The 15,467-nt window shown below is 41.1% G+C and overlaps 1 long non-coding RNA gene across 3 annotated transcripts in view; it reads right to left on the reverse strand.

Moving 5' to 3' along the window:
• The window catches only part of LOC121033577 (uncharacterized), a 262,598-nt gene that overhangs the window by 219,191 nt on the left and 27,940 nt on the right, over positions 1-15,467 (reverse strand). The window contains exon 2 of one of the 3 annotated variants that reach the window (XR_005792004.1): positions 7,554-7,694. The exons of the other annotated variants lie outside the window; for them this stretch is intronic. This is a non-coding gene — a long non-coding RNA (uncharacterized LOC121033577). The remainder of the gene's footprint in view (positions 1-7,553; positions 7,695-15,467) is intronic. 3 annotated transcript variants of the gene reach the window in all.

Here is a 15,467-nt window from a genome sequence, read left to right on the forward strand (position 1 = left end):
TAATGAAAATCAGAATCCCAGAATCCTAAAAGGAATCTTGGGGGTCAGATTTATTAATTATTCTCTTGCACACGTAAAATGATTACCCATTAAAATGATTAAGATGATTAAAAATTACCCAAGGTTTGTAATTTTATATTTGATTGGATGCTGGTGTATACTGTAAGCTTTGAGGTACATTGTTCATGTGCCCTGAGTAGTTATGTTTAAAGAAGCATTTTAAAATCAAATGTATTAAGTAAAACATGATATAATAAAAAATAAGAATAATTTAATGCATATAAATTAGGAGACTATTGAAGCTTTATGAGGATGGGGACTATTTGATAGAAGCAGAGACCCTCAGGCCTACAGTGGCCTGATCCATAAACACTTGTGGATTTTTAACCCATGCACAATTTTCACTATCAAGAGTCAGGAAGTGGGCACCTGGGTGGCTCAGTCGGTTAAGCCTCTAACTCTTGATTTCAGTTCAGATCACGATCTCACGGTTTGTGAGAGAATCGAGCCCTGAGTCGGGCTCTGCGCTGACAGCACGAGCCTGGTTGGGATTCTCACTCTCTCTGCCTCTCCCCCACTCAAAAGAGAGCATGTGTGCTCTCTCTCTCTCTCTCTCTCACTGTCTTGCAAAGTAAATAAACTTAAAAAAAAAAAAAGGAAGCATTGGTGCTGCCACATCATTCTGGATTGAGTGGTACAACTTTGATCCTCTGGGTTTATGAAGTCAGTATGTAGATGAAAATCAGTTGGAGACATCCTAAGAATACTGCAGGTAAAATTTCCCCAATTTCATAGCGCTGCTTTCTGAAATCTTAATGAGGTTTTCATGTGGGAATCCACGGCAGTCCTTCTGAAATCACTATATATCATGCTTCCCCCTTACTGGTCTCATGTGAACAAGCTTGCTAACTTTTTTAAAGGAAATTTGAGATTTATTTTGTTTCCAAACTGTGTTATTTTCCTGTATTTTTTAAATGTTATTTATTTTAGAGAGACAAAGCAGAGAGAGTGGCACAGAGAGACAGAGACACGGAATCCGAAGCAGGCTCCAGGTTCTGAGCTGTCAGCACAGAGCCTGATGCGGCGCTCGAACCCATGAACTGTGAGATCGTGACCTGAGCCAAAATCGGATGTTCAACCGACTGAACCGACTGAACCAGTTGCCCGAAAGCTGTGTTATTTTTTATCTGAATCTGATCATCTTCTTTTCTAGGTAGATGCAAATTGATTTCTCTGTCCTCTTTACCTTCTCCTGCTGGGTATGACCAGTTGACATCTCGAGTCAAATGAACTACTTTCACATTAGCTACGAGCCTTAAGACTAAACGATCTATTTACAAAAATTAGATTTTTTTTCTTTACATATAAAACTGGGGCCCAAAAACAAATCCCTGTGGGATGCTTTTCTTCCTTACTCTGACTGTTTAAGATAATTCAACTGAATTGCCTACAGGAGTAAACCAGATAACATGAGCAATGAAGGATCCCTCATATAGTAAAAACAACAAGGCAAACACAATGAGGAATGGCAAATAATAGAGTCTCAGTGATGGGAAGAAAATGAAGAATAATGAGGCCTGTGGCAAAATCAGTTGCCACGCCCCATCCCAACGGAGCAGCTGCTACAGAGTGCTGGCTTGTCATTTCCATGCACACAGCTACAGCATTTCCAGATTTTCTCATTTTTCAAAAGATGACATAATTCAGGTTTTTATGCGAAATCTCTCGGGTTTTGTGGGTTTTTTTCATTTTGGCAACCACATCAGAGACCCTACCGGTGCTGCCCACTGGCCATTTCTGACCCACATGACCATCTCCCACTTCCCTTTTCAAAAGCTGAAAAAGCAGGTCCTCACTTCCCCCAGACTCCCTACTTTTAGGAACGGCCACGTGACCCAGTTCTTGCCTTTGAGATATAACGAAAAATTTTCTGGGGGCAACTCTAAAGACAAGTTTTCTAGGAAGGTATCGTTCCTTATCTGATAAAAGAAAAAAAAGGTATGAAGAGAAATCATTCACTGTCATGGCTGTTACCTAGCTTTTTTGCCCTTAGTTGAAATCACTTATGCGGTGCGATGCCTAGAGGTGTGGCAGCCATTTTATAAGCACGATGAGGAGAAGAGAACTACGGAAATGTCGGTCTAGAGCTCTGTGTTAGTCTGCTCAGGCTGCCGTAACAAATCACCATAGACTGGGTGATTTGACAGAAATTTCTCTCTCAGAGGTTGAGGAGCCCAAGGTCAAGATGCCAATAAGGTAGATTTCATTCTGAGGCCTCTTCTCTCAGCTTGCAGGTGGCTCTCATCTTGCTATGTGCTCACATGACCCCTACTTTGTGTACACGCCAGCGGAGACAGCAAGCTCGTTGGTATCATTTATTATAAGAGCACTAATCCCATCATAAGGGTCCCACCCTCATGACCTCATCTAACCCTAATTACCTCCAAAGGTCCCATCACCAAATACCATCATACTGAGGGTTAGGACTTCATCCTATGAAGTTTGAGAAAACACAAACATTCATTTCATAACAAGTTCTTAAGTTGACAAGCCACTGATAGAACTCTGGGAACATCCACCTCCGTTCATTATGTTATACGAGATAATAAAAGGTTTATTATTTAAGCCACTATTAAGTAGGTAGTTGGTACACACAGCCAAAAAATATTCCTAATTGATATAATTTTTTTGTTAAATTCTGTATAATTTCCTTACAATGTATTTTCCTAACAATAATTCAGAATTCCTATGTATTAACTGGGACTGTTAAAGATTCAAAGTCTGATATCCTAAATAAAGCTCCACTACTTAGGGTCAGTACTATCTGCTTAGAACTTTCTCAGTAATTGTGTTATGGGTGGTAATTATAAGCTGTTATAAGTGAGTTCCTTCATGCCAATTTCTCTGGGAAGATCTTTAATCTAGTTTGTGATGCTGATACAACTTTGAGGAAGAAAAGTACATCCCTGGGAAAATCTAATGAAAGATTTGGAATTTCTCCTGAGAAAAATGCACTTACACACTTTATACTGATGTCTGAGTATACTTGCATGAGTTTCACAGGCCCCCTGAATCATTCCATGGATGTCCAAATAAAGAACCAATGACTTCGAGGTTGATTTAGAAGAAGTACTAAATTCAGACCTGGAAAACCATGATTGGGAACTGACACAGAATCAGAAATGACCAGTTTGGGAATGAAGGATAGCCATCCTCTGTAACCAAATAACCCAACAGCTATTTGAGATGAACTCCATGCCACAGGCTACTTGCTCAGGATCCGGAAACAACAGCTCTTCCCTGAGAAGCTGTTATAAGTCTCTGGACACACATACGGCCTCCAAAAGGCAAACCTTACATTACTTCACCTTCTCCACCTAGATTGTAGTACACAGCACAACTAGGCAGAAATAAGCCACCATGAGATGGCATTCCGCAAGGAGGTAGGAGGAGGGGTGCTCTTGCCTTTACCCAATCTGGGCACAGACTCTTGACATATAATAATACCGGGCTATGTGATTATATGCCTCTATCCAGAAGGAGTCTTTAACACGGACTTCTAAGTAGCGTCTTAGTGTTGCCAATTTGCCAGAACTAGTTTTGATTCCCTAGGCCTAAAATGTACACTTCTAAGTTGATTTGTGTCTTAAATAAATAGCAAAAAATTTTACCGCAGCACTGGTACAAGCGAGACTCTGCTCAGTGAAGCCAAGGAATCTGATGGGCTAAGTTCCAGATTCATCTTGGCACGGCTGACCAGCCCAACAGTATGCAACTCTGTGAAAATCTGAACATTTTCCTTTTGAAAGCACATTATTCACAACAGTGTTTTTCTTTATCTAGCTTTTATCGCTCCTAAATCTCAAATATCTTTTCTAAGTGGGAATATCTTGCAGCCCTACTAAAAAATGAGAAAGCTGGCCATCTTAAATTTTAAAATATTAGTTTACATTAGTACTAACATTTCCTGAAGGAAAAACATTTAAAGGCAGACATGTCTTCTATAATCTGGAGCCTACTTCTGCTTGAGTTTACCAAATTCTACCCTCAGTATTTTGAGTTTGGCTAACAATGAAAAATTTGCCTTTTTTGGATAAAGCCAGTAAAATCTGGACGTTGTTACCTAATGAAGAAAAAGGAGCCTTGGTTATGGCGTTATTTTCTGTGGAGAGAAAATAATCTGCCAAGTGAAAAAAGAAATTTCAGGAAAGAAATTACTACAGCAAGTCTGTTTGCATTGTTTTTAGACTCTAGTGCTAAAGACCTTTTGGTGTCATGTATGGGCTAATAAGCACATGATTAAACGTTGAGTGAATAAGAACTAAACTATGAATTTTCATCTTTTACTTGTGCCTTTTGGTTGTTTGCAAGCAAATGATGACTTTTTAAAAAAATAATTCATTAGGGGCACCTGGGTGGCTCAGTCGGTTAAGCACCCGACTTTGGCTCAGGCCATGATCTCGCAGTTTGTGGGTTCGAGCCCAACATCGGGCTCTGTGCTCACAGCTCAGAGCCTGGAGCCTGCTTCAGATTCTGCCTTTCTCTCTCTCTCTCTGCCCCTCCACCCCTCGTGCGCCAGCTCTCTCTCTCAAAAAATGAATAAACATAAAAAAAAATAATAATTCATTAAAGCCATACAAGTTAATGTGATGTATAAGATAAACATAGAATGTTTCCAATAAACTTCACCTCTACCTTGGCCATCCCACAGCAGTGCCTTATGTCTAGTTTGGTCCTCATCTGATATGTCCTATGTGCTCATCTTGCACAATATCCCAGGACACACGGAAGTCCTAAAAAAGGAGAGTGGAAGCTTCAATTCTGAGACCTCCTCAGCAGACTGAAATAGTAGTTGTTGACATTCTGAGATTTTTACTATGAAAGTCACTAAAGAACATGAATCCTCAAAGGTGTCAATGGGATCACGTAAAGACAACATCAGAAAAAACATCCTTACACACTGGACGTTTGCCCTCTATTCACATCCCTGCTTGCTAATTGCTGTTATGCTTGCTTGTCATTATCCATCTAGAATCTAAACAACCAATTTAACATAATGTGTGTTTGTGGGTTTATAAAACCCCAAATCAGTTAGCTCTGGTGCACAACAAACCATCCCAAAACGTACCAGTTTAGAATAACCCTTTATTATGACTCATGAGTCTACAGTCACTTAAATGGTTCTACCAATCGAGAGCAGGCTTGATTGTCTTGGCTAAGCTCTTTCATATCTGAAGTTTTGCCTGGGAAACTGAAATGACTCCACTCTAGTCCACATAGGATCTCATCCTCCACCTGGCTGTCCAGGCCTGTTCCCATAACGAATGACACTGTTCCAAAAGGAAGAGTGGAGAGGCACATAAGGTGTCTTGAGACCAGGCTCTTAATTCACACACAATCACCTGATGGATTCATTCCATTTGTCAAAGAAAGTCACAAGCCCCGCCAAGGATTGCCCGCATGGGAGAAGATACAAAATCTCCCATTGCAAATGTAAGGGATATAGGGAGAAGTGAAGAGTGAGAGCTATTTTTGCCACAGAAACAGGATAAACCTCCCAAGCAAAAAAATGTTTCTTTCTAAGGGGTGTAATTTGAAATAAGGAGAACTCTTTGTAACACCAATGGGTCTTCACAAATCTAAGCACATTACCAGGTAAGGCCCGGCTTCCAGTTTGTGCAGACCCCCAGCTTATTCCTCAGTTCTGTTGCCACACACTCCCACTCCCACCAAACGATCTTTCAGTTCCCACCCAGGAAGGAGAGTTCGGAGGACAATGTTTGTTGAGAAGTAATTTAGGCAGCCTCTGGCCCGGAATGCATCCACTGAACTGGAAGATTCAGGAGCTACAAAAATAAAACACTTGATGGACAAATAAATGCTTGGCTCTTTCTAAAGGAGGGGGCTGGAGAGCACAGGAACTGGCAGGAAAGGTCAGTACAAGAACAAACATGCCACACAGCACTCGCCAAGGTACCACAAACTCCCGGGGAGGCTCAAAGCCCTCGGGGGCAAAAGGAGGAGGAGAGGGAAAGCTCTTAACAGAAGGAAGCCGAATACCCATAAAAGCCAAAGACAGAGAAAATGAAAACAACACAGAGGCCATAGAAATCTGGAGGACCCAAAATAAAATGAGTTCAGATTCAACAAAGTTCAAAAATACTAGTCTTTCTGGAAAATGAATCACTGGCATGCATGCCAATTTCACTGATGGCATGTCTTTAATATTTGTATATACAGCACCAAATAGAAATAGCTCCGTGATATTTAAAGAGTTTATTCCCAAGCCGTGGATTATCTGGTCCTCTGTTTCTCCTCCTTCTATTTCCTTTAGCCTAGGTAGTTTGGCAGGTAAATAGAGATTTACAGAACACACTAATAGAAGAAAATAGCAGAGGATAATAAAAATTAAGACTACTATGTAACAGAAACTTTATAAATGTTAAATGTTAGCATCCTAACAACCCAGAGAGGAAAGTATCATTACATCCCTTGAAGAAAGTCAAAACTTGAGGGGCGCCTGGGCGGGTCAGTCGGTTAAAGCATCCAACTTCGACTCAGGTCATAATCTCATGGCTTGTGGGTTCGAGCCCCACATCAGGCTCTGTGCTGACAGCTCAGAGCCAGGAGCCTGCTTCAGATTCTGTGCCTCCGTCTCTCTCCGCCCCTTCCCCACTCTCTCTTTCTCTCTCTCTCTCTCTCTCTCTCTCTCTCTCTCTCTCTCTCATAAATAAGTAAACATGAAAAACAAATTAAAAAAAAAAAGAAAGTAAAAACTTGGGACACCTGCATGGCTCAGTCACATAGGGGTCTGACTCTTGATTTTCACTCAGGTTATGATCCAGGTTGGTGATCCCATGCTGAGCATGGAGCCTGCTTGGGAGTCTCTCTCCCCTCTCTCTCTCTGCCCCTCCCCCCTCAAAATAAATATAAGAAGGAAGGAAGGAAGGAAGGAAGGAAGGAAGGAAGGAAGGAAGGAAGGGGAAAGAAAGAGAAAGAAAGAAAGAAAGAAAGAAAGAAAGAAAGAAAGAAAGAAAGAAAGAAAGGGAGAGAGAAAGAAAAAGAAAGAATCAAAACTTTAGGATTAGAACAGTAAACTAACTTTCACAAGGTCTCACTTCTTACATGCTCAGGATTCAAACCCACTTGTGCCTGACTTCAAAGCCCAGTGCTTTAACATGGTTCCTTAGAACTCTGAGACCAATTAAAGGCCTCCATTTGACTGTTGGGCACCCAGACCACTGTGACTGGTTGAGCTGCCAATATTAATCCGTGTCCTGGGTTAGTGACGGACCCTGGGCTTGAGACAGTTCTGCCACTTTCTGGTCCAGGGCCCGTGCTCCCACCACATTCCTAAGGGGACAAAATCCAGTTAATGTCTTCACTCATTTGCAAATTGTTTATTGAGCAGCTGCAGGGGAGCACAGCGTGAACAACACACTGAGTTCCCAGCAGTTGCAAGATGAACACTGGATTGTAAGGAACCCTGAAACACAGAGCAGAGAACAGTGTGGGGATTCAATTACCCATTATTCCTACTTTTTCCTCCTTACTTGTTCCTTTGATGTGTGTTCGTCCTTCTCTTAATCACCCCGCTCCACAGCACTTTATCACAGCAGTACTTTAGCCAGTAGTATTTTAACGACTCAAGAAGAACTGATTGGGCTCCTGCTCCCCACATTTGGGACCTTTTTCTGTAATTAAAGGATTGAAAAACACTGAAGACGACAGCTCTGAAACTTCAGAAGTCCTAAATACCTTGACTATCTTCACAGCAGTCTCTTAATCCCTCCAGTATGGTGGTAAAACCCACTGCCAAGAATCTTCTCCATAGGGTGCTTACAGAAATATCTCCTTTTGCAGCAGTTTGATGTCTTTTTTTTTTTTTCATTAGCACTATGCTAAAATGTCTAGAGGAAGTTAGCCAGCCTAGGGTAATATCTCAGAAAGCGAAGCTTGAGACAAGGGCTGGGGTGCAGATGGTTTTATAGGAGTCAGCCCCAGAAAGCAGAGGTGAGGGAGAGGCAGATGCAATCCAGGAGAGCAAGCAAAGACAATAAAATTGTATGTTAATGTGCTGGTTACCTCTGTGGACAAGTACAGCTCACTCCTGCTAAGGAGCCTCAGACTTGTGTCACCAGACGACAAGCCTAGAATAGTCACACTGCCTTCCATTAGCCTTTGAGGCAAGACTGCTCCACAGTGCATTAACTTCCCCGCACTTCCAAGGCCTGTCTCTGGGTGCCTGATCATCCGTCTGTGGCTCCAGAAAGGCCCTCTAAGGCAGCAAAGTAGAAAGATGCCACTTCCCACACTTGATGAGGGATTCTGGTCACTTGCATGGATCTGTCCACCTCAGTGGCACTAAAATCGGAAGGCCCGACAGGATGCAGTACATTGCATCATCAGCATCTACCAGAAGTAACATTACTCGTTTTGAAATAGAAGTAATTAGAGATTGTTTGGTACCTTGTAATTTACAAAGTGCCCTTCACATACATAGTTGCATTTAGTTCCCATAGTAGACATACTATGAGATTGACCTTATTATTATCACATTTCCTCATAAAGCTCTGAGGATCAGAAAATTTGACAATGGTAAGAATACCCCTTCTTACTGAGAGTTCTAGTCTGCTCCCTCCAGTCAGAATTGACTTAATGAGAACATCTTCATTGGAATGGTCAGTGTACTCTAAACCCCTGACTTGGAAATGCTAAGCAAAATTTTTAATTATCAAATGATTTCACAACCATGAACACCTGGCCTAATAATACTGCAGTGGACAGATGTCAACAACTTATAACTTTCTCATCCTCTGATACATAAATCAGAACTATGGAGGCCAAGAAATAATTAACAGGTTCCAGTTTATCTTAAAATAGCCACCAATATAACTCATATGGCAATTCCAGCAATATGAATGTTCATCCCTCATGCCAAAAAATCCTCCATAGAAATCTGTTACTGAAAACATTATGTGGCCACATTCCCATCTGCAGAGATGCTTGCTTTTCTCTGTTCCGTGCCAGAGTACTTAATCCAGTCATCATAATAAATTGCTTTTTTCCCTGCCCTCTTTATACAATTATTAGCGTATGTATCTGAAAAATTCTTGAGGTATTAAGAATAGAGGAAGCTCTACCAGAAACGTTAATAGAATCACTCCCACGTTTCACTCCTCTAATCTTTGCTTTATCAAAAAGTTAGGCAGCTAAGTATATTTTTTATGAAATGTCACCGTGCATTTAAAATGAGCTCAAATTATGTTTATTTTCATCCTTTATCCTGTCTGTGTCCCAGTCTTACTCAGCAAATTCTGTATTTGTTAATAAACACAACCATAACTTTATTTGCTTTGTCTACTGGCAGAGAAACACATATACTATCATATCATATGGTTATTATATGACACTATGACACATATAGTCGTCGCAAATAGAGCAGATGAACTAACCTATAGAATGTAAGTTTACTGCCAAGAACAGTAAAATCAAAATAAAATTGCTGAAAGAAAGGAGAAAACATATGGTTTGTAGGTCTGCCTACTTGTCATAAAATGGAAAGATACAATTAATTATTCCAGTTCTTCTTAATACTAAAATCTATTTATTACCTACCATTCCTAACTATTCCAGTCAAATGGTATGATGGTGTAAGATTCCCAACAAAGGAAAACTATATCTACGCCACAGTTTTCCATTCTTCCTTATGATTATTATTTCCTATTGCTCTCTTTTGATGTATTTTGCAAACCACATCAGGGCCAGAGAGCCTCCTACCAACTTCCCTTCAGTGTTTATAGAAGGGTTTACCGTGTCTCTTTCTTCATCCTTTGATATCAGAAAGGTTCAGTCTACAAAACCAGAAGGATTAAAGGGCCGTTTATCAAGAAATTATTAATAGCAAAATTCTGGGTAAAGTCAACACACCACGTTTGACAGATTTGGACATGCTTCTAATATATTTGCTCAACTTCAGAGAAATGTTCCACCCAAGCAACCAAGAAAATAACTCATTAAATGTTCAAAAGGCTAACTGGTTTTTATTTTAGGCTAAGCTAATAAAAAACAGTTGTTTTCCCACGATATGTATGAAAACTTCAAGCATCACTTGCAGAAGGCAGATCTGGATCTCCTGGCCAACCTCAAACCCTCTGGGAGAAAGAAGCTCACATCAATTATTTTTCACAACCAAAATGCGAAACAGAAGTAATTTCCTAATCATGACAAAAGCAGGGATCTGAAAGTGCCCCCGAGAATGCACGGCAATGGGGGCACCATAGTGTACCCTTCATGTCATTATTAGATGTCCTTCTTGAAATCATCTATTCCAGTTGGAAATATACTTTGTGCTTTCGTATTTCGAACACTTTACAAGAAGTAACATTTTCTATAAAGGGAAAACATATAGAGCTCTGTTAATTGAGTTAAAAAATATCCCCACCCAGTATTTCTTAAGCTACTACACCTCAGTAACAGATCACCCTTTATCTCTATTTGCATTCACTTATGCAAATATGAGCACCTACTCTGTGCCAGGTACTCTACGATACACCGGGGATAAGAAAATGAAGAAGAGGTAGTTTCTGTACTGGTGGTGGCGGGGAGGTGGGATCACCTTCCAACAGTGGAAAATGTAACCAGATTAAGATGACAGAGCAAGCAAAACACGTTCTACTGAAACTATACAGACTAGACACGATGTGAGACCAAAGGAGGCAATGGTTCAGCCTCTGCCTAAGAGATTCAGGTTCACATGGGAGGTGACTTTCGTTCTTACTCTTAAATGAAAGTATTCATCAGGGTAAGGATGATGGAGTGGGGGCAAGGTGTGACTTAAGGCATGTGTGCAAAGCTAGAGTGAAGCATGTCGTCCAGAAAAGTAGGAGATCTGGCTGCAAAGAGGCTGGTAGCAGATGATGGGGAAAGTTTTATGCTATACTATGTAGGTCAGGATATAGAAGATCAGAACTTCTCAGATTATTAATAAATTTCCTGATAACACAGAACCAATATATTTCCCTCAGGATTGAAAGCTGAAGATTAAAGCAACTTCCAGCTTGGGCCAAAATTATTTGAAATTCATATGTTTCAACTTTAAAATTCATGCGAATTTTATGCCCTGGTCTATAAGATATCCATGTTTATTTGAACATTTTTAATGTTTTAATTTCCATTGAGAAACTAACGCTCCAGGAGGTGGCAGAGGAGAGTGGCTGGGTTTCTCCTACTCATCCTGGAACTCTGCACACCAACAGCCAGTAAGTATTTATCGAGCCCCTACTATGTGCCAGGCACTATTTGGACTGGCACACCACCACGTACTCCTGTCGAGAAGCTCTGGGGGGCAAATGGGCAACCATTTAAAGGATTAAAGATGGTGTAACAGGTTGGGTTCTCTGGAAGCAGGTACTGACCATAAGGGGTATAAGATGTTTATGAAGGATCAAGACACATGAAGGGAAGAAAGAGAGATGAAGCATGAACGGGTAAAGAGCAAAGCAGAACTAAGATGCAGGCCTAACCATGCCTTGGCCAACCCAGTAGGAAGCTCAGGAACAAGCACGGCTCTTCAGAATTGGCCAGCTTCCAACAGAAATAGCCAGGCCTTTATCTCTCCATCACTTAGCCCTGGGTGTAGCCCTCCAGGGAAGGGATCCAGGTGAGTCAAGGTCAGGGGAAGTCTGCAGCTGAGGCAGCACCTGAAGGAGCTGAAAGCTGATGCTACCTACGGACCACACTCTGCTGCAGAGAATCAAGGAGGATTCTTGATGTGGCATGTCTCCACATCTACCAGGGTGGGGAAGTGGTGTGAGAAGATTTGCTTTAGAAGGATTAGTCTAGGAACCGTAGGAAAGGAGACACTTCTGCAATAGTATAACTGAGAGCAGATAAGATTTGCTATTCCTTCCTTCTCCTTGGTTTAACTTTTTAAATCGGGGGAAACTGGGCAGAGGAGGATGCTGGTGGAATGGAGACATGATGTGACAACGTTGCTTTCAAAGTTTTTCTCCTGAATGCTCACACACCCCTTATTAAATGGCACTTATGCCATTTTCTATGGTTCATCTGGCACCATCGCATGAACCATCTCATTTGTTTGATACTCATAGCAAATCTACAAAAGTAGATTATAACAGAAATAAGGCAGATTACATTGGCTTGCTGCTCCCAGCTGCATAATACAGGACCCCAGAGAGCCATCCAGTCCTTCCATAAAGAATCTTCACCCAAATCCAACAAGGGGGTGGGGGTGTATAACTGCACCATAGAGTGAGTATTATTGGAGCTATTTAGCACACACAACAGAGATCTGTGCCTATCGCAGTGTTATATGTTTAACTATTGTATTAGTCAGGATTCTCCAGAGAAACAGAACCAATACAATGTGTATACAGAAAGAAAATGAGAGATTTATTTTAAGGAACTGGCTCATGCAATTGTGGAGGCTGGCAAGTTCAGAATCTGCAGGGTAGGCGGCAGGCCAGAGACCCAGGGGAAAACTGCACTTCAAGTTCAAAGGCAGTCTGCTAATAGATTATCCACTTCATCAGGGCCAGTCAGTCTTTGCCTTAAGACCATCAACTGACTGAATGGGACCCACTCATACTGTGGAAAGTAACCTGCTTCACTCAATGTTTACTGTCGTAAATATTAATCCTGTGTTGAAAAAAAACTTCACGGGGCGCCTGGGTGGCGCAGTCGGTTAAGCGTCCGACTTCAGCCAGGTCACGATCTCGCGGTCCGTGAGTTCGAGCCCCGCGTCCGGCTCTGGGCTGATGGCTCAGAGCCTGGAGCCTGTTTCCGATTCTGTGTCTCCCTCTCTCTCTGCCCCTCCCCCGTTCATGCTCTGTCTCTCTCTGTCCCAAAAATAAATAAACGTTGAAAAAAAAAAAAAAAGAAAAAAAACTTCACAGAGATATCTAGATAATGTTTGAGCAAATATCTGGGGATACTGTGGCCTAGTCACGTTGACACATAAAATTATCCATCACTACTATTAAGATAATAAAGATACTACACCAAAATAGTCCAATTAGTACTATGCACATTAATTTTCATATGATAGAAAGTAATATAGAAGTCACCATGTTGTTTTCATACAAAGTTTCCTTTTGTTTTGTTTTTTGTTTATGCGGTCGTTTTAGCCTTCTGTATCTGTTAAGAGCTCTTGAATGCAAGCAACAGAAACTGACTCTGGTTGTCTTAATCAAAGGCAATTTATTGGAAGGACATAAAGACTTGACAGAATCAACAAAAACTTGGGAGACCAAGCCTATAAAATGGAAAGGAACCAAGGTAACCGCAGAGGCTAGACAGCCAGGAGACCACACTACTATAAGACAGTGCAACTACTCACCCCTAGATGTCACTGCCCCCCACCCCTGGGCCATGTCAATATTCATGATATTGGTGCCATTATCTTTGTGCTGTTCGACGAAGATTTAAAGTCACCAGGAGACATTAGATTGTCCAAGTCTGAGTCACGTGCCCACTCTTTAGCCTCTTCTCCAGGCACAGAGAATACTGGAAATTTTGGGCTTCCATAATGTAAGATAACACCCCACATTCAACAAGATGGACAGCATGATGGATTCCCACAAAATGAAAAGAATGTTCAGATAGTTGTAACCAAAGAGTAATGAATAAATACGAAAAGGCAGGCATCAGGTTTACTTACTCTATTCTCAATTTGTAATGCATCCTTTTTTCTATTCCCAAAAAATTCTGAGAAGAACATGGAGACTCCAAAGGGATTCCAATCAGGTGGCTGTGAGCCAGAGTGTCTAGCTCTCACATCTGTTCCTTTATCCCTATCCTGAATGTTGACAGTGGTGAGGCCAGAAAATCCATCCAGGGTATGAGCAGGGTTTGGGCAGGAGCCCTAAAGGAATTAATTTATGGCCAAACACAACTGGTCTGCAGCTGATCTCACAAGGAATTCAGGAGGTATGCAACATAGCTCTCGATACACAAGTTGGTTTCCAAGAGACATCATTATTTAATATATATTTATTAAATATCTACTGTAGGCCAGGCGACGTTCTAGATGCTGGAAATAAACAAGTGAAGAGAAAAAAAGATAAGATCTTTTCATGCTACTGAAATGTACATTCTAATGGAGGAAGTCAAAGAAGAAACAAACAAACAAGCAACTGTTCCAGATGATGCTAAGGGTCATATAAAAAGCAAAGCAGGAAGAGGTGACAGAAAGTGAAAGGAAGTGCTATTTAAATAGGGCTTAAGGAGGGGGGGGCGGGGGATGGGGGATGGGCATTGAGGAGAGCACTTGTTGGGATGCGCACTGAGTGTTGTATGTAAGTGACAAATCACCGGAATCTATCCCCAGAACCAAGAGCACACTGTATACACTGTATGTTAGCCAACTTGACAGTAAATTATATTTAAAAAATAAATAAATAAGTAAATAAATAAACAGGGCAGTAGATATGAGCTCTCCAAGCAGGTGACATATGAGTAAACAACTGAATAAGTAACAGCATGAGATGTATAACTGGAGGAAGAATAACCCAGACAGCAGATATGCCTAGTGCACAGACCCAGAGTTGAAAATGTTCTTGATATATTTAATTAATAGCAAGTAGGTTTGTATGACTGGATTATAAGGAAGTATAAGGAAATAGCAGATGAGGTTAGAGAAGCAGCAGGGTCTAGATCATGTTAGGACCTTGTTAAGTTTTGTTAAGAGGCTAAGAAGTTTGGGTTTTATTCTAAAATGGGAATTTATTTAAATATCTTTATCAGAGAAGTGGTGGCATATAACATATTTTTAAAGGGTTACTTTGGCTACAATGTTGAGAAGACAATTCTAGGGAGAGGACAAAAACAGACCATCTAATTACACTGGTCCGGTGAGAAAGTATGGGGTTTGCACTAGGCTCTTACAGTAGAAGTACGTGGTCAGGCTATGTAAATGTTTGGAACATGGAACCAACAGGATTTTCTGTTAGGAGGTGCAACATAAAACAAAGAGAAAAGGCAATGATGACTTCAAGGTTTTTGGCCTGAGCAATAGTAATGATAGAGTTGCTACCAATTGAGATGGGGAAAACTGGAAGGTAAGAGTTAGACAAAGAATTTTAGTTTGGGACACGTTAAAGGTGGGATTTCTGTTAGACATCCAAATGGAAATGTTAAAGTCATAAAGATGAAAAAGGATCCAGGAAAGAGAATGGAGACTGAATAGCTGGAGAGGCGGGTGGAGAACCAAGAGACTGTGGTGTGCTACTGAATGCCAAAAGATGGAAAAGTTTCAAGGGCGAGCGAATGAGAAACTTTGTCAGTACGATGAGGACTACATCCAGTAAGATGAGGACCACCGGATTTGGATTTAACAACATGGCGGTCGTTGGTAACCTTGACCACCCAGTTTCAGAGGACAGAAGGCTTATTGCACTAGATTCTACTGAAAGTGGAAAAGGCAATAGACAAGTTTACTCCCAAGG

Source organism: Herpailurus yagouaroundi, unplaced genomic scaffold (assembly GCF_014898765.1).
Source record: "Herpailurus yagouaroundi ecotype Mexico unplaced genomic scaffold, PumYag 159, whole genome shotgun sequence".
Classification (NCBI taxonomy): domain Eukaryota; kingdom Metazoa; phylum Chordata; class Mammalia; order Carnivora; family Felidae; genus Herpailurus; species Herpailurus yagouaroundi.